This window comes from Pan troglodytes, chromosome 9 (assembly GCF_028858775.2).
Source record: "Pan troglodytes isolate AG18354 chromosome 9, NHGRI_mPanTro3-v2.0_pri, whole genome shotgun sequence".
NCBI classification, from domain to species: Eukaryota; Metazoa; Chordata; class Mammalia; order Primates; family Hominidae; genus Pan; species Pan troglodytes.
Window position 1 is genome coordinate 130153167 of NC_072407.2, and position 24842 is coordinate 130178008.

Sequence of the window (24842 nt, forward strand, 5' to 3'; positions counted from 1 at the left end):
GAATGATGGAAAATTAAACAGTCCCTCCCTATACACACACACACACACACACACACACACACACACACACACACGATCCCTGAACAATGAGTTAAATCTGAATTTGGATAGAGCAGATAAATAGTATTGCATATGAGATTTGAGGTTTCAATGGATTTAGCAATCCCAGAATGTGACCACAAATCTATGAAATACGCTTGAGCTGTGATGAGAAGTGGGAAAGGAAGATACAAAAGAACATGTCTGAAAATAGTTATTAGAGAAGAATAATTTTTTTTACTGTCAGAATTCAGGTCTTCAATTAAAAAGTTAATCAACAATGAATTAAAAGTAGAGACACTGTCTTCCTGGTGTCTGGAATCTTTTCATGTTGGTCTTTCAGTCCCTGGAATTCACAATAAGGAGAAAATGACTTACAAGATATTTTCTTAGCTGTTGACTTGATCTGGGAATATACCAGAATACAGAGAGGGAACAATATCCAAAATGGTGTGAATCGAAAATAATTTTGGTGAGGGGGTGAAAGGGCCAAGAAAAAAACAAGAAGGAAAGGGAAATTGAAAACCAGAAAACAAGCCTCTGGTGAGTGTCATAGGAACCGACTGCCTCTGTCTCTTCCTTAATCCACTTCTGCCAAATGAATAGAATTCTCTCCCTGTCTCAGCAGCTCATGTGCGCCTTGAGGTTATATCCATATATCTGTAATGGTGGGCACAGTGTAGGGTGAGAAGAGGAAGAGTAGAAGAGATTATTTAAAAAGAAAGTTTTACAACCAGGAAGTATTGGAAGAGGCAAATCATGGCAACTCTGGATGTTTTTCCTAAAACCCCAGAGAGAACTGACTATAAATAAGCTAAATTTTTCTCTAGATAAAAAGTCTTTTTCCTCCTGGAGTCCCAGCGGTCCCTTGCATCATAAATGGAGCCAGAAAAAAAAAGTTATGTTGAATAGAACTTGGTAAACTTATCAGTTGCCAAGTTACAATGATGTGACATCCCACCTCTAGCAATAAGAAAAGCTGTAGCTTTGGATCTATGAACACAGAAGTGTTATAATAATTGTTCAGTCACTCCCTATTCGCCTAAGAAAAATAACTTGCCTTTATAAATTACTCACTAGCAGGGAGTATCTCAGCACTGAATGAATTTCGCTCTATTTTCACTAGTCTTCAAATAAAATCTCTTCATCACAAGACACTGAAATGGACAGGACTATTCAAGAAGTGGAATTTAGGCTGGGAACAGTGGCTCACACCTGTAATCCCAGCACTTTGGGAGGCCAAGGCAGGAGGATCATTTGAATCCAGGAATAAGAGACCAGCCCAGGCAACATGGTAAGGCCCCATCTCTATAAAAAAAGCAAACATTAGCCAGCATGGTGGTGCAAGCCTATAGTCCCAGCTACTCGGGAGGCTGAGGTGGGAGGATAACTTGAACCCAGGAGGTTAAGGCTACAGAGAGCTATATAACTGCACTCCAGCCTCGGTGACAGAATTAGACCTTGTGTAAAAAATAAAAAGGTGGAATTTAGAAAGTCAGCATATATTTCCTCTGCTTTTAAAAAATCTCTGCAAAGATATCTTGAATAATTATGTCCACCTCCCACCTCTGTGGATCAAGAGCCACCTTATGTTTGCAAAAACTTAAATTTTACAGAACATTTTAGAAGAGGTCTGATTAGTTGTTTCTGGAACAAGATGGACTTGGTATACCAAAGACACACAGAGAGTAAAGAAGCTTGGGTCTAAGTGAAGGCTGGTCCTTTTATCTTATGTGTAACTTTTGTTTTTTGTTTGTTTGTTTGTTTGTTTGTTTAGACAGAGTCCCAGTCTGTAGGCCAGGCTGGAGTGCAGTAGCATGAACTCAGCGCACTGCAACCTCCACCTCCCGGGCTCAAGCAATTCTCCTGCCTCAGCCTCCCCAGTAGCTGGGATTACAGGCGTGTGCCACCACACCAGGCTATTTTCTTTTTTTTTTTTTTGTATTTTTAGTAGAGATGGGGTTTCACCATGTTGGCCAGGCTGGCCTTGAACTCCTGACCACAGGCAATCCGCCCGCCTCAGCCTCCCAAAGTGCTGGGATTACAGGCGTGAGCCACTGCACCCGGCTCTTATGTGTAACTTTTAACAAGTCATTTAACCCCTCTGACCTTCAATGTATTCATCTGTAAAGTGTAGACAATAATGTCTTCCCTATATATTATAAATGACTTAGGAAGATTAACCAGTTAATATGTGTATTAAAATTATCATCACTGACCATGCTGCGTCAGTTTCCTGTTTATGATTTCCTACTAACTGCACCAGATTAATCATAAAATTCCACTTTCTTCATGCAATCAAAGAATGCTGATTTTGGGCAGGACAGTATTATTCTGTATCCAAAACATGCCACAGCATAGCCTCAGTCTACCATTTCCACCTTCAATCTCATTTCCCAGCACTCCACAACATGTGTGCTGTGGACTCAGGCTGAACTATCCTACAAAATATCTTTGCCTCCATGTCTTTGTTTACCCCAGAGATAAATAAAGTATACATTCTGCCCTCGCATGTTTGGGCTTTCTCCACACCCTTGAATGTCTCCCTTGGAATTCACAAGGTAGTGTGCAGGCTTTTGGCTTGAGATGTAACATTATTCATCTTTCTCCTCTCTCCTGTATTGTCTCCTTGAGGAAAGAGATAATGTATTCTGATTGGTTGTTTTCTGTTTTGGGTTTTTATTTTTTGTATTTTTCACAACATAAAGAACAATATTTTGCACATAGCAGATGCTCAATAAATGCCTTTTAAACAATGAATGATTTCAATTTCATATAAATGTAAGACTTGTTCTCTGGACTCCACCTTTCAGAAGAGTGGGTAGAGACAGAGGTCACCTCTTCTTATCTGCCTCGGAAGCTTATTGAGAAAAGAAGTGTGCAGCCCAGAAGAAACAAGGGTGCTGAGAGGCTCTAGGGAGAGCCACCTTGGTCCAAAATGAAGAATGCAGAGGTTTATCCTTCAGCCTTGAGTAATAAATCCCTCAAACCTTGAATTATTTTTCACTATAAACAAGAAGGCATTCTCTGAGTACTTAAAAATTCTTGAGATAGCAGCAGGTCATGGGAAGCCACGCAAAGTCTGCTCAGTGCAGGAATCTGATTCTGGGTGTCCCCCTGGGAAACCAATCTCCTGAGCTCAAGGAGATCCTCATCTCTGAATTTTTTCAAATAGCCACAAAGGAGACCTAAGTCGGAAGACTTAACCTCTTCTATGCTCAAGTAAGCCCTTAGCTGCAACTGGAATTCAGAGTATTTCCACTTCAGAATATAACACACATTTCGGAGGAAATGGGGGATTGACTTAGCCTGGAAAGATAAGGCATCAAGGGGATCTCAAAGGAGAAAGCAGTTTTTAGCCTCTCCACACAGTGCATTACTAGGGCAATCACCAAACATCTAACACCTGCACTGTGGCTTCAGCAGGGAGCCCTGGCTTCTGCTTGGTTATGCCTGCTGAATTCCCCTCAGCACAAATGAGAACTGGCTGTGATTTATTTCTCTTTTTTAAATTTTAAGTTATTGGGTGCATGTGCAGGATGTGCAGGTTTGTTACATAGGTAAATGCATGCCATGGTGATTTGCTGCACCCGTCACCCCATCACCTAGGTATTAAGCCCAGCATGCATAAGCTGTATTTCCTGATGACTTTCCCCCTCCCTCTGACAGACCCCAGTGTGTGTTGTTCCCTTCCTGTGTCTATGTGTTCACATTGTTCAGCTCCCACTTATAAGTCAGAACAAGTGATGTTTGCTTTTCTGCTCCTGTGTTTGCTGAGGATAATGGCTTCCAGCTCCATCCATGTCCTGCAAAGGACATGATCTCATTCCTTTTTACGACTACATAGTATTCCATGGTGTATATGTACCATGTACCACATTTTCTTTTTCTTTTCTTATTTTTTTTTTTTTTTTAGAGACAGAGTCTCGCTCTGTTGCCAGGCCGGAGTGCAGTGGCACAATCTCGGCTCATTGCAACCTCTGTCTCCTGGGTTCAAGTGATTCTCCTGCCTCAGACTCCAGAATAGCTGGGATTACAGGTGCGCACCACCACACCCAGCTAATTTTTCATATTTTTAGTAGAGACCGGGTTTCACCATGTTGGCCTGGATCTCCTGACCTCGTGATCCACCCACCTCGGCCTCCCAAAGTGCTGGGATTACAGGCGTGAGCCACCGGGCCCAGCCACCACATTTTCTTTATCCAGTCTATCATTGATGGGCATTTGGGTTGATTCCATAGTTTTGCTGTTGTGAATAATGTTGCAATATAACATACATGTGCATGTATCTTTATAATAGAATGATTTATATTTTGGGGGGTATATACCCAGTAATGGAATTGCAGGGTCAAATGGTATTTCTGGTTCAAGGTCTTTCAGGAATCACCACACTGTCTTCCACAATGGTTAAACTAAGTTACATTCCCACAAATAGACTTAAGATTACACTACAAGGCTACAGTGACCAAAACAGCATGGTACTGATAGAAAAACAGACACATAGACCAATGGAACAGAGTAGAGAACTCAGAAGTAAGACCACACATCTACAACCATCTAATCTTTGACAAACCTGACAAAAACAAGCAATGGGGAAATAATTCCTTATTTAATAAATGGTGCTGGGAGAACTGGCTAGCCATGTGCAGAAAATTGGAACTGGACCCCTTCTTTACACCATTTACAAAAATTAAATTAAAATGGATTAAAGTCTTAAATTTACAACCCAAAACTATAAAAGTCCTAGAACAAAATCTAGTAATACTATTCTGGAAATAGGCACAGGAAAGGATTTCATGGCAAATACATCAAAAGCAATTGCAACAAAAGCAAAAATTAACAAATGGGATCTAATTAAAGAGTTTCTGCACAGCAGAAGAAACTATCATCAGAGCAGACAGACAACCTACAGAATGGGAGAAAACTTTTGCAGTCTATCCATCTGACAAAGGTCTAATATCCTGAATCTATAAGGAAATTAAACATGTTTATGAGAAAAAAAACCATTAAAAAGTGGGCAAAGGATGTGAACAGACACTTCTCAGTAGAAGACATTTAAGCAGTCAACAAACATATGCAAAAAAGCTCAACATCACTGATCATTAGAGAAATGCAAATCAAAACCAAAGTAAGATGCCATCTCATGCCAGTCAGAATGGCAATTATTAAAAAGTCAGAACTTTTTTTTACAAGCCAAGACATCACTTGTCATTGGTTATAGGTCTCTCACAGCTGCCACTAGATATGGCTATTCTCAGAGCCAGTCCTCACTTCAGATTTCGTATCATTCCTGCCTGTTTTCTACCTTGGCTCCACGTGTAAGGGATTGCTTACCACAGGAACATATGTTTTCCCCCTCCTCTGTATCTGTGTAGAGAAATATGGAACATGTATTTCTAAAGAAGAAAAGAAGATTTTTTTCAAGTACAAGGCCATTTTAATGCAGATTTAGAAAAGTAAAAGTGAAACTTACTCATGTGAACATTATGAACCTGCCATTACAGATAAAAAATTAATTCAAGAATCATAACTAGCTGGTAAAGTAAACATTTACACAATTGACACATTATAAAAAAATCAAGCAGCAGCTAGGTGCAGTGGCTCACACCTGTAATCCCAGCATTTTGGGAGGCCAAGGCAGGTGGATCAACTGAGGTCAGGAGTTCTAGACCAGCCTGGCCAACATGGTGAAACCCCATCTCTACTAAAAATACAGAATTAGTCAAGCATAGTGGTGCATGCCTGTAATCCCAGCTGCTTGGGAGGCTGAGGCAGGAGAATCGCTTGAACCTGGGAGGCAGAGGTTACAGTGAGCCAAGATCATGCCACTGCACTCCAGCCTGGGTGACAGAGCAAGATTCCATCTCAAAAAAAAAAAAAAAAAAAAACAAGCATAATAGAAGCAATCAACACACAAATAAATTAACAATAGCTAAAACTCCACACAGTAAAATTGTTGAAAGTGAAACATTGAGCAAAGAATCACCTTATGATTAAACAGACAAAAAATAAACTTGATAGAAATCATTTTAGATAGACTGAAAATAAGTAAAATTATACACAGTAAATATTGATGACAATAATATTTGTTAAAATATCAAAATGTTCTCAGAAATTTAGATCTAACATTTTTAGACATGAAATTTGGACTTTGTAGAAGTTATGGCCACAAAAGATAGTTTACAATTGCATATGGGTAAAAATTGATTTAAATTCGAAGGAGACATTTTTTATAAAATTTACAGTAAAAGGGATTTGTCCAGATGAAAACAAGTTTAGTAAAATAATTTTTTTTAAAAAATTGAGGCAATTTAACTCTGGATACCAAATTGATGAAGGAATTAAATAACCTTAATGTCATTTTCTCCAGAAATTTTTTTTCAGTTAAAAAATTATCAGCACTAGTATATGTAAATAGAGTGTTAAAATGTACTCAGTCTAAGAACAGGCAGATGTTAATAACTGAGGTGCAAAAAGGGCCAGATGCACTTCCCATGTGGAGTGAGCACAGAGCCAACTTCTTATATAAAACCAGGAGTCGAAACATCCTTCATACACTCTATACTACCTCCCCTGACGCTTCTTCAATGTCCCCCCTCAATGTTTGTCACCTCAGCCTCTGCTGGGGTGATTCCACTATCATGGATCCTCTCTCCAGAGAATATCCTTAAATGCCAAGCTTGCATTCTGGTAGATTGGTCTTAAATTCTGACACACACACTCTCGCATTCAGCCTCACACATAAAGGTATGGAGGTTGAAGCGGGTAACAAAGCAGTCTTCTGAGATGCAGTGAAGATAATTTATTTCTGGTATGGAGTCTCATTTGAGTCTTGCAACCCTACAACTGCAGTAGGCTCCAGCAAAGAGAGTGATAAGACAGCCATCCTCCCATCTCCCTCTATGAAGAGGAGAAACTGAGACTGGGGAAAGCCGGGTGACTCGTGGGGACTGGCATGACAAGTTGAGGGGGCGAGGGTAATGGAAACATTCATTGTCCTTTGCTAGTACTTCTATGGAAAAACAAATTATCACAGTTAGTTACTCTTAGTCAGCCCTGCACGCAATTTAAAGGCAAGAAATATTTTTCTTTCCTGCCTTTCCATCCCACTTCTCAGAGCTCACTGACACTTCTGGCCTTAAGTTAGCACATTGCCCTGGCTTCATCATCCTGCCGAGGCCGGCCCTTTCCAGCCAGGCACCACATGCTGGCTAACCCTCACCACCATCCTGTTTCTCAGAACTATTTCTCACCTAATTCCCATAGGGCTGCTAAAAGCGCCTGACTTTCTGATTTATAAATCACTAATAGGTGTATACGTGTTACAAAATTTCAGTGTGCTTCTTCTCCAAATGTATTTGCATTTCAACAGAAGACTCCTAAGAATACTTGTCTACTTCAATTTTAAATTAATTTTAATTATTTAATAAAAAGTTATTGTGCTGGTATTAATGGCATGCTAATTATATTTGTAGGAGACATGAGGCAGGGAGTAATTGCTAAATTTGGATGCCAGACTGTAAGAAAATAATTCTGGCAAAAGAAACATATGTGTGTATATGTGTATGTATGTACATACACCTATGTGTATGTGTGTACATACACCTATGTGTATGTGTGTACATATGTGTATGTGTGTGTACATATATATGCATATATGTGTATATATATATATATACATAAGTATGTATACAGAGAGACAGTCATGCCTCATATCATACCAACTAGGCAACCAACAAACAAAATATTCAATTTCAGATGGATTACAGATTACAGATCTAAATGTTAAGCGTAAAACAATAAACAATCTAGAAGAGTACCTTTGTAATTTCAGAATAGCCATTTTTAAACAGGACACAAAGGCATCAAACATAAAGGTAAAAATCATAAATTAAACTATAGAAAAATTAAGAAATTCTGTTTCTCAAAAGACACAACTGAGTGAAAATGTAATCCATAGAGCAGGAGAACGTATTTACAATAAATATATTTTAAAAGGAGTTATACCTAAAATACATGAAGTACTAAAACAAATTGATAAGACAAAGGCAAATACCCAATTGAAAAAGTGCTCAAGAGACTTGAGTAGATACTTCACAAAAGATAACATCAAGATTGCCAATAATCATGTGAAAAAAATCATTCAACTGGATTAATCATTGGTAATTACTAATTAAAACCACAATGTGATACCACAACACACAAGCTACAATAACTACGATGAAAAATTCTAAATGTGGCAAAGAGGTGGAGCAACTAGAAGACTGATACACTGTGCGTGGGAGGTTTAGTTGAGTCAACCACATTGGAAAACAGTGTAGCAGTATCTACTGAAACTAAATATGTAAGTGAACTATTGCTTAGTAATATAACTTTTAGTTATATACCCAAGAGAAGTGCAAACGTATGTTCACCAAAATACATTTACTAGAACTTTCATAGCAGCATTATTCATAGTTAGCCAAAGTTGGAAATTACCAAAATGCTCACCATCAGTAGAATGGATAAGCATGGTGTATTTTACACCATGGAATACTACACAATGATGAGAATTAATGATCTATAAATCTATGTACCAAGATGCATAATTGTCAAAAACATAATATTAAACAAAGGAAGCCAGTATATATTTGTGATTCTATATACATCCCAAAAAAGCAAAACAAATGTGTTAGAAGTCATAGTAGAGGTTTCTCATGGGGAGATGGGTAATGTCTGGAAAGGAATACAAAGAAGGGCTCTGGGGTGGTGCAAATAGTCTGCTCTTTTAGCTGGGTGCTGGATGCACAGGTGTAGCTGGTAAAAAATTAGCAAATATATTCCTGGAATATGCTCGCTTATCTTTATGCATATTATAGTACATTAAAAATGTTTACAAATATTAAAGTAAATTTAGGCAGAAAAATATAGTAAGTCCTTACCTGCATGCAAAAACTAATTGCAGACTGGAGAGATGTTGGCTTGAGAGCAACACATGGAAAAAGGCCTGAGGTTTTAATTAACTACAATCTCAACCCAAGTCAAGAGTAGAGTGTGGATGCTAAAATTACTTTAAAAAAAAAAAAAAAAAAAGGTTCACTAGTATAAGAATTAAATGTATTCAGAATGTAAAATGTTCTCAGGGACTGTACCATACAGCCCTTTCATTTTACATGTGAGAGAATCAGAGGCCACAGAGGACTTGGCTCAATAAAATTTAGATTTTAAGAAAAAGAGTTAGAGCTGAACATCATGCTTTCTGACTTCCTCACCCAGAGCACATTCCTTTAGATCTGTGCTTCCCAAGCCTTCCTGAGCATAAGAATCAACTTTGGAACCCTTAAAAAAAACCTGAATCAGCCGGGCACAGTGGCTCACGCCTGTAATCCCAGCACTTTGGGAGGCCAAGGTGGGCGGATCACCTGAGGTCAGGAGTTCGAGACCAGCCTGGCCAACATGGCGAAACCCCCATATCTACTAAAAATACAAAAATTAGCCGGGCGTGGTGGCGCATGCCTGTAATCCCAGCTACTCGGGAGGCTGAGACAAGAGAAACGCTTGAACCCAGCAGGCAGAGGTTACAATGAGTCGAGATCACACCACTGCACTCCAGCCTGGGCAACAGAGTGAGACTCTGTCTCAAAAAAAAAAAAAAAAAAAAAAACCCTGAATCTCTAGGTCATTCTGTACAACAAGCTGAGGACACACTGCTCTGGTCTGTTCCAGACCACTGTACCAGAATTGGAAATGCGATGCTTTCGCTCTACTCATCCTTTCATTCACTGTGATTGATTAGTCAGAGTAGTTTCTACTTCTTGAAAGACAGTTTTTTGGCAGTGGTCAAAAAAGGGAAAAACACACCGAACCCAATTTCCGGTCAGTGCATATCCTCTGAATATGTAATGTTGCAAAATCATGTTTCAAATGAAAAGAAAAACCACACTAGTTTTACAAAATGAAAGAAACCTCATCGTCAGCCAGAAAATAACTAAAATACATAAGCAATAAATTTGACTCTTAGGGACCATGGTGTTCAAAACAACCCACACACCGTACAGGACAAAAATAAAGTTCATTGGCACAGGACGCAGTGGCAAAGACAGGAGACTGAGCCCACAGTTTACACAAAGCTGTGTCACTCAAGTGCTGATCTGCCAGCCCATGGCCTGGCTCCTGCCATCCCAGTCACAGGGCAGAATGGGCAATGACGGAAAGAATGGTTCTACCGTGTTGAAGATGGGAAAGGGGCCCCAGGGGAAAGCAGGGAAGTAAAAGTACAGACAGGCAGAGGAAAAACATCTCCTTACACAAGAAGAGTTTGCAAATGGAAATTACAAAGTACACGAAGAAAAAGACTCAGAAGAGATTGCCTACAAAATAAAACATTTCAGACAAAAATTCACTCCTGACAGTATTGAAAATACTGACATTAAAATCTTCAAGATCCTTAAAAACTGGAGGTGAAAATTCATGAAATAAAAATGGTGTTATGGAACAAGAGACGTAGATACTGAACACAGGTGGATGATAAAACCAACCAATCCCAAATCATAAAGTGAAAAATACAGTCATTAAAATAAAAACTTGATAGAGGGAACAAAGTCTAAATTGGACATGGATGAAGATATAATTAGCACAGTAAAAGAATGAAGTATTTAGTAAATGGCACTGGGAGAGCTGTCTATCCATATACATAATATGTATTTTGCATATATTATATGTAATATATAGTATGCATAAATGATTTTTTATTTCATATTATTAATAAAATAAAATATAAATGTTTAAAAACTTTAAATCTATTAGGAGAAAATATAGGTGCACATATTTAAGATTTCAGAGTAGGGAAAGATTTATTAAAGCAGACACAAAAAGACAAAATCATAAAGAAAAACTCTGATAAACCCGACCAATTTAGACTTAAAATTTATGCATAAATAATGGCATATAAAACAAAATTAAAGGCCACTGACTGGAAATATGTTCAGCACATATAAGTCTACACTCAGAATATGAAAATAAATATATTCAATACAAAAATATCGAAGAATGTAATAGAAAAATGGACAAAGTATCTTCATGTGTCATTCATGGAAAATGACAAACTGAAATGGAAAATTGCATATGTTAAATGCAAGTGAAAACATGCTCACCTATAAAAATGATCAGGAACATTTTTAAGAAGTAAGACACACTTTAAAATCCACCAGACAGGCAAAAATATCAATGTTTAGCCAAGAATGAGAGCAAATCGGAACTCTCATTTAATACTGGTGAGAGTATGCTAATAGAATCATCACAAAGAGCAGTGGCATCACCCCAAAATGTTTATACTCTGTAACCCAGCCATCCAAGGTGAGAATGCTTCCCTGTGTGTGTGTTTGGCCTAGAGAAAATCTATGAACTCTTACAGAGTAAAGATAACTATATACAAGGATGTCCCATACAACAATGTTGTAGCAAAAAGGGGAAATAATGCAAACGTCAAGTGGTAGTGAATAAAGTTACATAGTTAGATACATGGATAAATTGTGATATGTTCATATAATAAAATATACTGCGGTTAAAAAGAATAACCTACGTATGTATTGTCATGAATCTGCTTTGAAAATATAATATTGAATGAAAAAGCAAGTTAGAAAACTTTACATGTACTGTATTTAAATAATGCAAATGAATGATATAGCTTTGCAAATATGTATAAACTATATATATTTTTGTATATGTGCATATGTTATAGTTAAAGGGTACATATATAGAACTGGATGCACATCAAATACTTCTTAATCGCTAGCTCTGGAAGGGAAGGGAATGCAGATTAGGAAGGACATCACACGGGTCTCAATTTTACCTACTACATCTTTGCCTTCGAAAAAGTGTAAAGAAAACTGGAAAAATATTAACAGTTGTTCCATTTTGGTAATGGATAAGTGAGTATTTATTAACTTTTTTTCTTTTATTAAGGGAAAATACCTAAATTCAGGAGCTTAGTGAGGGCTACAGGGTTTCCAAACCTAGAGAATTTAAAAAGGATCTTAAAGAAATAGCATATAGATGGGTGTGGTGGCTCATGCTTGTAATCCCAGCCATTTGGGAGGCCAAGGCAGCTGGATCACCTGAGGTCAGGAGTTCGAGACCAGCCTGGCCAACATGGTGAAACCCCGTCTCTACTAGAAATACAAAAATTAGCTGGGTGTGGTGGCGGGTGCCTGTAATCCCAGCTACTTGGGAGGCCAAACCCAGGGGGCGGAGGTTGCAGTGACCTGAGATCGTGCCACTGCACTCCAGGCCTGGGCGACAATAGCGAGAATCTGTCTCAAAAAACAACAACAAACAAGAAGTAGCATATTTATAAGCAGAACAGATACCATGGTAAGGGCACCCAAGCACATCATATTTGGAAGAAGTGAGAGAACAAGGAGAAGGAAGAAAGGAGGCCATCAACACAAATTCTCTCAGATACTAGAACAGCTGTCACTGACTTGCATTCTTTTGCTCCAAGGTCTCTAATGAAAATCCATATATGGACGTTAGAAGATTAGCCTCAAATTAAGAAAGAATTCTCTAGCAATTACAATTTTGAAAAATTACTTGGCAATCTCAGGAGGTAGTAAGATGCTATCACTGAAGTTAGTCAAATCTAGTGTGAGTACAACCTGGTATGAATACAGCTTTTGGAGTTGAGTAATGCTTGCCATAGTTTGAAGTTTGGCTATGGGGAGAATGGCAAGCATGATAACACCGTCGACTCCAATAACAAGGCATTTTGCAGAGCATTTCAAAAACTCCCTTACTTAATTCTTAAAATCACACTAGAGGTTGGTAGTACTTCATTATTCTCATTTTACAAATGAAGGTGAATATCACATGCGTGGTAGAGATTTGAATTCGGATTGTTCCGACTGTAAGGCCTGAACACATCATTAAGTTCCTTACGACCACTAGAATGTCAAGATTTATGAAATCAAAGAACTAGAGTTCTAGTTGTGAAATTTAAGGTTCACCAAGGTTAGATGTCTTGAAGATGCTTGGGCCAATTCAGAGTCCCTGAAGGCAAACCACTTAAAAGTAAACTTCAAAGGGTACTATTTGGTCTCGTAAAGTCTAGTTTTAATGCTATGAATGTTACTGACTCTACAACATAATAGGAAGTTGCAAAATAAATAAATAAATAAATAAAACCTGACACAATGGTAGAGGGATTTGTACAAAAGAAGAAATAAGTACAAAGCCCAGTTCTTGAGACATTCGGTGTCTGTGGGCGTGGGTGTTTCACCATTCAATGATCCCATGACCCTACACAGTCCACATTTTCAATGTACCCCTTACTCTACTCCTGTCATATGCTCAATCCTTATCACTTGAAAAATCTGTGAAATATTCTATATTCTCATAGCCTCAACCAAACCCTTCCCACACAGCTAACTGCCTGGCATTCATTTTATCTATATCTGAACAAGAGAGAGGTAGATGAGTCAAATATTCCAGAATTGTAACCTAGAGTGTGAAAGAAGTGTAGGTGTTTGCAACACCAAGTTTCGCTTACTCCCCCAGGCGGGGAGACCCTCTGGGGATGACGTGGAATTTGTCCACTTAGCCTCCGTGTCTATGTTGGTTAAGAAGGGCACTTCTCCAAGAATATTGTGTCCAGGTAGAGGAAACAAATTACAAGAAAATTAAACCCAGACCAAAAAGTACCTCTCATTGAACCCTTGTGGCTATGCAGATTCCTCAAAGAGAACCTGAAGGACTCAGTGAGTTCTGGTTCAGAATTTGGGGTCAAGGGTCAGACCCACAACTAAATGTGTTTTGTGCAGTAAGAGATAAAATGGTGGGAAGGGGTGATGTGGGTGCTGCTTTGTCTCAACCACGTCCAGTGAAAAGCTCAACACTAGTGTTCTGGGACAGCCCGAAGGAGGACAAATGGGAACAAACACAACCTCTCCAGCTCTGCAGGCAAGAAGCTCCCTTAGCACTGCTTCTCTTGCCTTCCTTCCCTTTCTCTCTCTCACCTCCACCATGATTAGGATGCTGAGCATGTCAGAGGTCATTCAAATGACTTTGCTAATGAAAACTTAATTTCCCCCAAATATGTGCATGGAAATATAATCAGGGTAGGTATCGGATCCCAAAGTTTTGGTCTCCAAGGAGTACATCTCCAGACAGCCACCGAAAGAAGCCAGTTGGTCCGAGCCCAGAGAGGTAGCTGTGCAGAATGTTCAGGGCACTCTGGACCTTTGGGCTTCTCTGTCCGGGACAATTCTGCTGCCCTCACGGTCGAAATGGCTCTTCAGCAGGGATTTCTGCTAAGCCCGGAGAGCAATCAGGGCTGGGTACAGAGGAGATTTTATGCATCTGAGCAAGAGCAACTGAAAGAGAAAAGTGTTCTTGGCAGGAGCTTAAATTTCTGATTCTGGAAAAGGATTCTATTCAAATTTCTCAAAATTACAGAATTATAAGTACAAAGTCCAGGCTGGGCATGGTGGCTTACGCCTGTAATCCCAGCACTTTGGGAGGCTGAGGCTCCTAAGGTCAGGAGTTCGAGACCAGCCTGGCCATCAAGGTGAAACCCCATCTCTACTAAAAATACAAAAATTAGCCAGGCATGGTGGTGCACACCTGTAATCCCACCTACTTGGGAGGCTGAGGCAGTAAAATTGCTTGAACCCAGGAGGTGGAGGTTGCAGTGAGCTGAGATCGCACCACTGCACTCCAGCCTTGGCAACAGAGTGAGGCTGTGTCTCAAAAAATAAAAAAAAAGTAAAATAAAAGCACAAAGCCCTATGTCGTTATTCATTACACAGAAAACTTCCCTGTGCAAAGAAAAAAAAAAAAGTACAAAGTCCTGTGTAATTTTTTGTTACAACCCATCTATGAATTGAGGGCCCTGGTAAGCTCCATCTGAAATCGGCATCATATTTGCATACATAAGGAGAGTTCTGAGACCGGGTGCATACTTGTGGTTAAAGTCCCATTAGAATAGCTCCTGTATAGAATACATTGTACACACAGGCTGTAAACTCAGACAGTTATGGGAGAATATCAAGGCTAGGAGCCACATGCGAAGACACTTGCAGGCATGCGTCTGGAGCAAGTAAACCTCTGAGCTTCAATTTTCTCATCTGTAACAATGAAAGAGTCGTACTTACTCTAACCATCTTAGAAAGGTGATTAATTGTGGCAATCAAATAGGGTAATTGCATTGTTCTCCCCAGACTGCCACAACTAAATACCATAGACTGGGTGGCTTAAACAAAGACATTTACCCATTTTTCACAGTTCTGGAGGCTGAAAGTCCAAATCAAGGTGCCAGTGACATGGTTTCTGGTGAGGGCTCTCTTCCTAGATTGCAGACAACCATTGTCTTGCTGCAGCCTCACATGGCAGAGAGATAGAGCTCCTTCTAGTCTCTTCCTCTTCTTATAAGGCTGCTAATCCCATCATGGGACTCTTCTCTTGGGACCTTACCTAAACTGAATTCATGTCTGAAGGGCCTAACCCCCCAATCCCAATACCATCATGATGGGAATTAGGGCTTCGACATATGAATTTGAGGGGGTCACATTCAGTTCATATCACTAATAAAATGAAAGTTTTATAAGTTATTTAGAACTCTGTAAATCCACTTGGTATCATCACCACCATTACTAACGTAAGCTTCATATAATATGTTAGAGCCTGATACAATACCTGTCATTTTCTTTCCTTGAGGATGATGGCATTTTAAGGAAACTTACAAACATGCTCTAATCCCTGTCCCCATCCCTACTTTCCACATGAGGAAACAGATAAAGCTGGGTATAAATTCTACCTTCATATTTTAATAAGTATTGTCCTAGAACAAGTTATTTCACCTCTCTAAGGCTTCATTTCTTCATTTGTAAAAAAAGAGACAATGCTGATAACACCTACATTGTCAGAGCTGTGATGAAGTTTAAATCACACAATGTATGTGACATGCATACACTAGTCCATATTAACACAGAGTAATAGCCTGATATTGTTAGTGTTAAATGTCACTGAATGTTAAATGCTTCTGTTATGTTTTGTTATTATTAATGTTATTGTTAATCACAGAGTTGGACTACATACCAAGTCTCCTGACATCTGGTGTTCTTCAGAAAAAGAAGGCGTTCTCATCTAGCAAAGCCAATTAAGGCTAAGAACAATTTTTTTCTTAATGACAAATCTTACTAGGTCTTTTCCAGCTGTGTTTTTTCCATCTAAACAGTAAAGTTGAGTGCAGGGGAAAGCCAGTTTCTGGAAGTACCCACTAGAAGGGCAGTAAGTAGAATAGGACTCAGGTTACAAACCTCAGTAGGTTTTAGCTGGGCCTTGTTGCTAAGATACCTGTATTTTCCTGAAAACCAAAGGCAATATAAAGTCTGGTTTGAAGCCATAGAGAAAACTTTCCTGTGCAAAAAATATCACTGGATCCTCTCTTCTGCAGATAGCTCGCTGTCGAGGGGAGTATTTTCTCACATGGTGTTTACCTTTTCTCTGTACTAAGTCTATTTGTTAGTGTTTAGAATTGCTACTTTACTTTTCTAAAATGAGAACAACAACAACCAAAAAATCAAAGTATGAGTGCCCAGTCAGAACTGGTAGGGTTACTACCGAGTGTTCAATGACCAAGTTCTCTGCCAGAGGGGGGTACTGAATGTTTGCCTCATTCCCAGGCTTCCTCGGCCTAAGTAGAAAAAGTTAATGGATTAGCCCTGATGAATGACTGAGGCTCTCAGCAGGCATGGGCTCCAAGCCAGAAATCAGCCCTATGTACAGACAGCAGCCATGTCTGGGGTTGCTGGACGTGGCTGATAACAGGACCGGAAACCCATCAGAGACACCCACCCCCTTACCTCTGGGCCTCATCAAAATTACCTGCCAAAGAGACTCTGCTCCAGACCAGCACCTTGTCAGCCTGTTTTGTAATAGAAAACAGCTGTCCCTGTTGAGAGGCAGAGGTGGAAAGAGTGAAAAGAATGGAGAAAATGCACCATTCATAGCTTCTCTGGTTGTGCAGAACTGAAAGTTGCAATCACACGGCATGTAAAAATGGGAAATTCTAGGGACCCTGCGGGAATGATAGTATCCTCCTCTGAAGGGGCTGATAGGAAATCACAGCTACTGAATTTAAATCAAAGACGACTGTTTATCCTTAATAATGGATTTTGAGTAGAAGCTGAACACTGCTTAGCAACATCCCAGGGATAGCAGAGGCAAAGTGGTAGAGAGTTTTGATCAGGCAATTCAGGTAGGGAGTAGAATCCTCATTGCTGCTTCTTCCTATTTGTTGCTGTAATTTAGTGCCTAGAACAATGGCTATTGCGTGGCATTGTGCTCCACAAATTCTTGTTGAATGAATAATAAAATTCATGACCTGCATTTTCTAAGGCTGAGCAGAATGAATTTTTTGGTTCATGTGATCACAATTTGACTCAACGTTCTATCACTTACTAGCTCTGCTGTCTTAGGAAAGTTCCTCAATATATCCAAATCTTAGTTCACTTTTTTAAAAAATTGGGCTTGAACAGTTACCTTATATTGAGAGGTGACAGCGTGCTGGCAGTCCTCACAGCTCTCACTGGCTCTCGGCGCCTCCTCTGCCTGGGCTCCCACTTTGGCGGCACTTGAGGAGCCCTTCAGCCCGCCGCTGCACTCTGGGAGCCCCTTTCTGGGCTGGCAAAGGCCGGAGCCCGCTCCCTCAGCTTGCGGGGAGGTGTGGAGGGAGAGGCGCAGGCGGGAACTGGGGCTGCGCGCGGCGCTTGTGGGCCAGCGCGAGTTCCGGGTGGGCGTGGGCTGGGCGGACCCCGCGCTCGGAGCAGCCGGCCGGCCCTACCGGTCCCGGGCAGTGACGGGCTTAGCACCTGGGCCAGCAGCTGCTGTGCTCCATTTCTCACCGGGCCTTAGCTGCCTTCCCACGGGGCAGGTCTCGAGACCTGCAGCCCACCATGCCTGAGACTCCCCCGACTCCGTGGGCTCCTGTGCGGCCCGAGCCTCCCCAATGAGCGCCGCCCCGTGCTCCACGCGCCCAGTCCCATCCACCACCCAAGGGCTGAAGAGTGAGAGCGCATGGCCCGGGACTGGCAGGCAGCTCCACCTGCAGCCCATTGCGGGATCCACTGGGTGAAGCCAGCTGGGCTCCTGAGTCTGGTGGGGACGTGGAGAACCTTTATGTCTAGCTCAGGGATTGTAAATACACCAATCAGCACCCTGTGTCTAGCTCAGGGTTTGTGAATGCACCAATGGACACTCTGTATCTAGCTGCTCTGGTGGGGCCTTGGAGAACCTTCGTGTGGACACTGTATCTAACTAATCTAGTGGGGACGTGGAGAACGTTTTTGTCTAGCTCAGGGATTGTAAACGCACCAATCAGCGCCCTGTCAAAACAGACCACTTGGCTTTACCAATCAGCAGGATGTGTGTGGGGCCAGATAAGAGAATAAAAGCAGGCTGCGGGAGCCAGCAGTGGCAACCCGCTCGGGTCCCCTTCCACACTGTGGAAGCTTTGTTCTTTCGCTCTTTGCAGTAAATCTTGCTACTGCTCACTCTTTGGGTCCACCCTGCTTTTATGAGCTGTAACACTCACCGTGAAGATCTGCAGCTTCACTCCTGAGCCAGCGAGACTACGAACCCACCAGAAGGAAGAAATTCCAAACACATCCGAACATCAGAAGGAACAAACTCCCGACGTGCCACCTTAAGAGCTGTAACACTCCCCGCGAGGGTCCCCGGCTTCATTCTTGAAGTCAGTGAGACCAAGAACCCACCAATTCCGGAGACTATATGACTTTAAAGATCGCTAAATTAAATAGAATGTGTTCTTAAATATCTTTCATGAAATGTAAGCTCAGTAAATGATAAAAGGGATCATGAACTGTGTGGTCATCCGATCCCACAGTAACTATTAATGTATATAAATGATGCCCAGATTTAACAGGACAGGATAAAAGTAATACCACAAACACTAAGAAATAAATGTTAATATCAGACTGTTACCTTGTTAATAGTGGGGAAGTGTCACGTTTCAGAGACATCCTAGTTATTTACATCCAGAAGAGGTTTCACCAGGCACATTATATAGAAGAGCTCACCAAGAAACAGTGAGCTGAAGAGACCTTGCATAGCCAGCTAACACCAGAGACAAAGATCATGTGAAAAACTAGAAGCCAGTTGTGAAAGGGGCACCATCAGCATCACTGGTCCTTGCATTTATAAAGAGGCAATTTAGTTTTTTAATTAGATCAGGTTTTCTGACTAATGAAATAATATCTCTGTACAAACATATACATACACACATGCAGGTACCCAATACACAGGAAAAAAAGAGTTAATTGAAGAATAGGAAAGGAATTTGAGATCACTCAAATGAGATCTTCAAAATTCAAGTATACATATTTCACTCATAACAGAAACAGGAAGCTGTGAATAAGGAACAGTCATAAAACAAGGAAGATGTCTTTGAAATCAAGATTATAATTGCCATCTACATACGGTTGCTTGCTCTATGTCTCTTTCTGTTTCTCTTTCTTTCTCTCTCTCACTCTGAAACTTCCAAATGTCTTCTATTAACAGGACACTTAATTCCAGGTGACGTATGTATCAAATTAGAATTCTAGCCTTCTATATAGTCTCAGGTTGTCTGTCATCTCTCCCCGAATGTTTCTGAGTCCCCCACCTGCAGTTCCCTGTGGCTTTTTCAGTGAGAATGTGCCACTCAGCTTTTCTAATGGGGTCTTCTGGTGGCCCTGAGTGCTGAGATCACTAAGGAAATACTTTAGTGTTGACAGACTCGTCCTGGGCCCAAACAAAGCCCACCTTCTGATGTCAGAAGGGGCACTTAGAAGTGAATCAGCACTCTGTCCTATCAGGCTTTCTATTTATGAAGAACAAGAGGTGAATAGCACTGTCCTTGCTGTGCACACTCATATTCCTCTGAAGCCCCTTTGATACAATAACTCAGCTGGTTCTGTCTTCCTCTCAGAGCATGGAATCTCTCCTACCAATGGGGGGACTGTGTGGTTTGAAAAAGCTCCTGTAGGTGGTTCTGATTCAGAACACCCCACCCAACCAGCACTGGATTGAGAACTAGGGGTCAAAAGGCACACTGAACGGTAGACGTGAGGCTTCCTACGTCTCTTATTTCACAGACTTTATGGAAAAGCAGGTTTGGAAATGAATGAACCCAGGATGAAAATTTAAGTCTCTATAAAATATTTTTCATCTGCAAAGAAACAACTTTTTCCTCTACCAAAGTTATTTCAGATACATGTGTCTTCATTATGGTCATCTGGGTATTTGTAAGGAATGCCACATCCCTTGCATTTCAGGTGTGTTGTGAATTAAAGATTACATTATTTTCCTTTTATCCTTATCATCTCCAAACCTCCTATACAACAATTGCAAAAGAAGTAATACTGCAAAGTCTCAAGTCTGTTGTGAGGATTAATTTACTTAGATTACAGAAGATATTTAAAACAATAAAAGGTGCTTAATGTATAAAACCTATTATCATAGTTAACTTTTCTTTTAGTCTTATGGCTACATTGTGTAGTAAATATTGTATAATCTGCATTGCATAGTCATACAAAAATGTCATCTTCACAGTACATTTCTAATAACCTGGAAAGCATTCTGTCATTTTCTTAATATTGGCATGATTCTTGGGTTTGGTTAAAAGGGATTAGAAGAGATCCATTCTCCCCATCTCTACTAAAAATACAAAAAAATTAGCAGGGCCTGGTGGCGGGCGCCTGTAGTCCCAGCTACTTGGGAGGCTGAGGCAGGAGAATGGCGTGAACCTGAGAGGCGGAGCTTGCAGTGAGCCGAGATCACGCCACTGCACTCCAGCCTGGGCGACAGAGCAAGACTCTGTCTCAAAAGAAAAAAAAAAAAAGAAGAAGAGAGATTCATTCTGTGTTTGGTCTCTTTTCTCCCCTGTTTGAATTTGTCACAGCCCTTTCCCTATACTGAATCTGATTGCTAGGAAACAGTCCGTTGTGAAATATGTCTCAATGTTACACTTATTTGCAATATATTCAGCTTTACTCCATGCTCTGGCATTGTTCTCTCTAATGAGATCAATGTATTGCCAAACTGAGTCACTGGTTCCTTCCCTTCTTCCAAAGAAAACAACGGCAATTCCAAGGAATTCTTTTCTTTGTTAGTTTTTAGCCTCCTATTTCATTTCTATTATAAATAGCATCAATTATCTGATGTGTAGCTGACAGAGAAGTTTGCCTCCCATGAATCATTTCATTCAGCTGATTCGGCCAAACATTTGACCATGAACGTGCATGCGTGTGTGTGTGCACAGACTCCAGTGCCTGAGTTTTCGTATAAACTAGATAAAGGCCATTTGTCTCCAGATTAATGATAAACAAGATTAAGAACACAGTTTCTAAGTTTTGTTTCATTTGGACCTTCTCGAGCTGCATTTAGCCGATACTAAGTTATAATGACCTTTGGCAAGTTCACAAGTTTCCAGGGGTCCAGGATAGTAATTAGCTCTTAATTGTAAAAACAAGTGCTGCTGAAGAACATAAGGTCATAGGAAAATCAGGAATCAGGACTTTGTACAGAAAAAAAAAAAAGTGAATAAAATAATGTTTATTCATTTATGAATCACTCAGTCATGATTTTCTTTTTATAATATCATCGAAAGAAATAAAATGCCTTGTGTTTAAATTTTCCCTATGCTTGTATTTCAGCCTCATCAAGAGATGCTACTCCTGATCTTTTCATTTTACTTTCCTCGGGTCTGCCCAAACTCAGTGTCTCTCCTAGGGAAAACCACCCAACTCATGAAAAACTGTTTGTAAGAAAATGTTCTCAACACAAAGAAATAATAAAGGTTTGAGATGATAAATATGCTAATTACCCTGATCTGATCACTAGACATGATATGTATGAAAACATCACTACGTACCTTGTAAAATTATTATACGTCAATTAAAAAAAGGGAAAATGTGTTGTGCTTAATTATAATAAGAAAATTTAAACAGATTGATGAGAATTCAAATGTTTTCACTGATGTGAATATTAGTTAATAGGAAAAAAGAACTCATAAAAACTGTTCCATACTTGTTTTACCCCAAAATGTTAATCCATGCTGTTATAGATAACCTGTGAGACACACAAATGCTTTTCCAACTCATTGATTTCAAATCAAAGGGCAAAATATACATTAGTAATGATGATATGCCAAAACGCTCCTCAATGTGAACATCAGTATTTACGTTTTAATGTCAGTTACAAAGATCCCTGGGCGGGCCCGGTGGCTCACACCTGTAATCCCAGCACTTTGGAAGGCCGAGGCTAGTGGATCATGAGGTCAGGAGATCGAGACCATCCTGGCTAACACAGTGAAACCCTGTCTCTACTAAAAATACAAAAAATTAGCCGGGCTTGATCGTGGGTGCCTGTAGTCTCAGCTACTTGGGAGGCTGAGACAGGAGAATGGTGTGAACCCGGGAGGCGGAGCTTGCAGTGAGCTGAGACAGCGCCACTGCACTCCAGCCTGGGCAACAGAGCGAGACTCCGTCTCAAAAAAAAAAAAAAAAAAAAATCCCTAAGCAGAGATTTGGGATGCTTTATATTCATGAATCTTTAATTTAGGAGTTCAAGATACCACAAACTGGCCGAGTGTGGTGGCTCATGCCGGTAATCCCAGCACTTTGGAAGGCCAATGCAGGTGGATCACTTGAGCCCTGGAGTTAGCCTGGGCAACATGGGGAAACCCCCCGTCTCTACAAAAAACTACAAAAGTTAGCCAGGAGTGATGGCATACGCCTGTAGTCCCGGCTACTCAGGAGGCTGGGAGGATGGCTTGAGTCCAGAAGGTGGAGGTTATAGTAAGCCGTGAACATGCCACTGCACTCCAGCACGTGCAACAGAGCAAGACCCTCTCCTCTTCCTCTCTCACAAAAAAAAAAAAGAAAGAAATCACAGAACTACATTACTGCATATTTGTTTGTGTACAATTTACTTTTAATGTGACAACTTCTAGTTTCCCAATAAACTGAAATCCTACACTGAAAAAATAAATCCAGTAATTCACAATTATGTGTTTTGGCTGGCCAAGCATGTTTATCATTTTAAAATAAAATACAGTGCTGCAAAAACAGTTGTAGTAGCTTGGCAATTGTGTTTCAGTACTGTAATGCATGGGTATCAGAAGAGATTGGGCAGATTTCAGCACATTAAGTTACATTTTATTATAGTTCGTTACATTTTATTATATTTCATTACATTTAAGAAAAAATTAACTGAAAATGCCATTTTTCTTGTTATCAGCATGGAAAGGCCTCAGTATAATAAGTACCATGAATTGATTTATTGAGCACTTACCATGTGCCAGTCAATTGACACTGTTGTCACGTAGTCTTTTAACATGCCTGTGGAGTAGACAGATTATTTTTATTTACATTTATAGATGAAAGTGAGTTTTGGAGAGGTAAGGTAACTGTACTCAAGTTAAAAAAGAAGAAAAAAGGTAGTAAGTATAGTAAGTAGAGGTTCTGAGAATGAAACCCAGCTGCATATGACTCCTTAGACTATGATAACTTCTCTGCTATTGTCATTTGCACAAGCTGGCTAAAAATAAACAAATAAAAGGAGCAAAACTAAAACAAAGAGATCTCATGCACACAAGATGTGCACATAGACTCCTACACCTAAGGAATCATCATACACTAAAAGGCCATATGTTTCCAGGTATTTTTCCTGAAGAGTTGATGGAAATGTATCCTTTGAAGGGTATAATGTGCCACCAATCTTTACCATTCTCCTCCCTCCCATTGCTCTAGTGTCTTGTGTTTTGAGGTGAGTATCCTGAACCAGACCTCTGAGTAGCTGAGTCTGTAGGTAAAACACACATTCATATCATGGACCCTAAGGAGGCTGTGTGCCAATGTATCCATTCGTTTACATGCTAGATCAAAGGCTGTAAACATCATTCCTGAAGACGCATGTGATCATCTTAGCAATGCTGACGTGTACAAATGTGGATGAAGATCAAATTTGCTTAGAGTTGTCTTTCTTTAGCTATTTCTCTTTTAAACCTATGCTTGGAGTTTTAAAAGAGTTCAAAGCAAAAGTTAAACAATTTTATACCAGCTCTCATCCAGGATAAGACCAGTAGCATCACCAACACAATCAAAATGGTCCCAAGCAATGTTCCATTTGAGAATTCTTTTACCACAAACTTTTAACCCTCATGTACTTTAGAGGAAAACATTTTGTTTATGCTTATTTCAGCAAACGTTACTGAGTAAAACTGATGGGCTCTTTAAGTTGTTTCACAAGGTTTGATTTTAAATCAAGATGCTATAAATTAAGAAGGCTTTTAAAAATTCAACTTTCTAAAGACGTCAAATTTTACTGGGTATGTTTAAAATCAAAGGAAATGTTCTAAATAATATTTCAACTTGCAAAAGATGTTCAACTAAAAACCTGATGGAAAATAGCCAAGCATGGACAGCTTTACAGCAGAGGGGAGATGAGGCAGGGCTTGTCAGGACTAAATGAGCTATGAAAATCATTCAAGTGTGGGTTCCAATAATGGCTGCACAATTGCCTTCTATGAGACCTCTGCTCTTCATTGACTCAGAGGTCAACTTTTAAGAATGTATAGAAGATTAAATTGAGATAAGATATGTAAAATGCCCGGCACATCGATCACATGGATGTATAAATTAAATGTACTACTATGACCAACTAGAGTTCTAGACCAATAGAAAGTGTGATACTAAAACATACAAATTGGAGGGTAGCACATAAGAGTTCAGCTGCTTCTTTCGACAGTTTTTAGCATGCTGCTCAGG

At 40.0% G+C, this 24842-nt stretch overlaps 1 long non-coding RNA gene across 1 annotated transcript in view; it reads left to right on the forward strand.

Annotated features, from left to right (window-relative positions):
• The window catches only part of LOC112204817 (uncharacterized), a 32276-nt gene extending 10382 nt beyond the window's left edge, over positions 1 to 21894 (forward strand). Inside the window, exon 4 of the long non-coding RNA XR_002938576.2 lies at positions 21729 to 21894. This is a non-coding gene — a long non-coding RNA (uncharacterized LOC112204817). The remainder of the gene's footprint in view (positions 1 to 21728) is intronic.
• The last annotated feature ends 2948 nt before the right edge of the window (positions 21895 to 24842 follow it).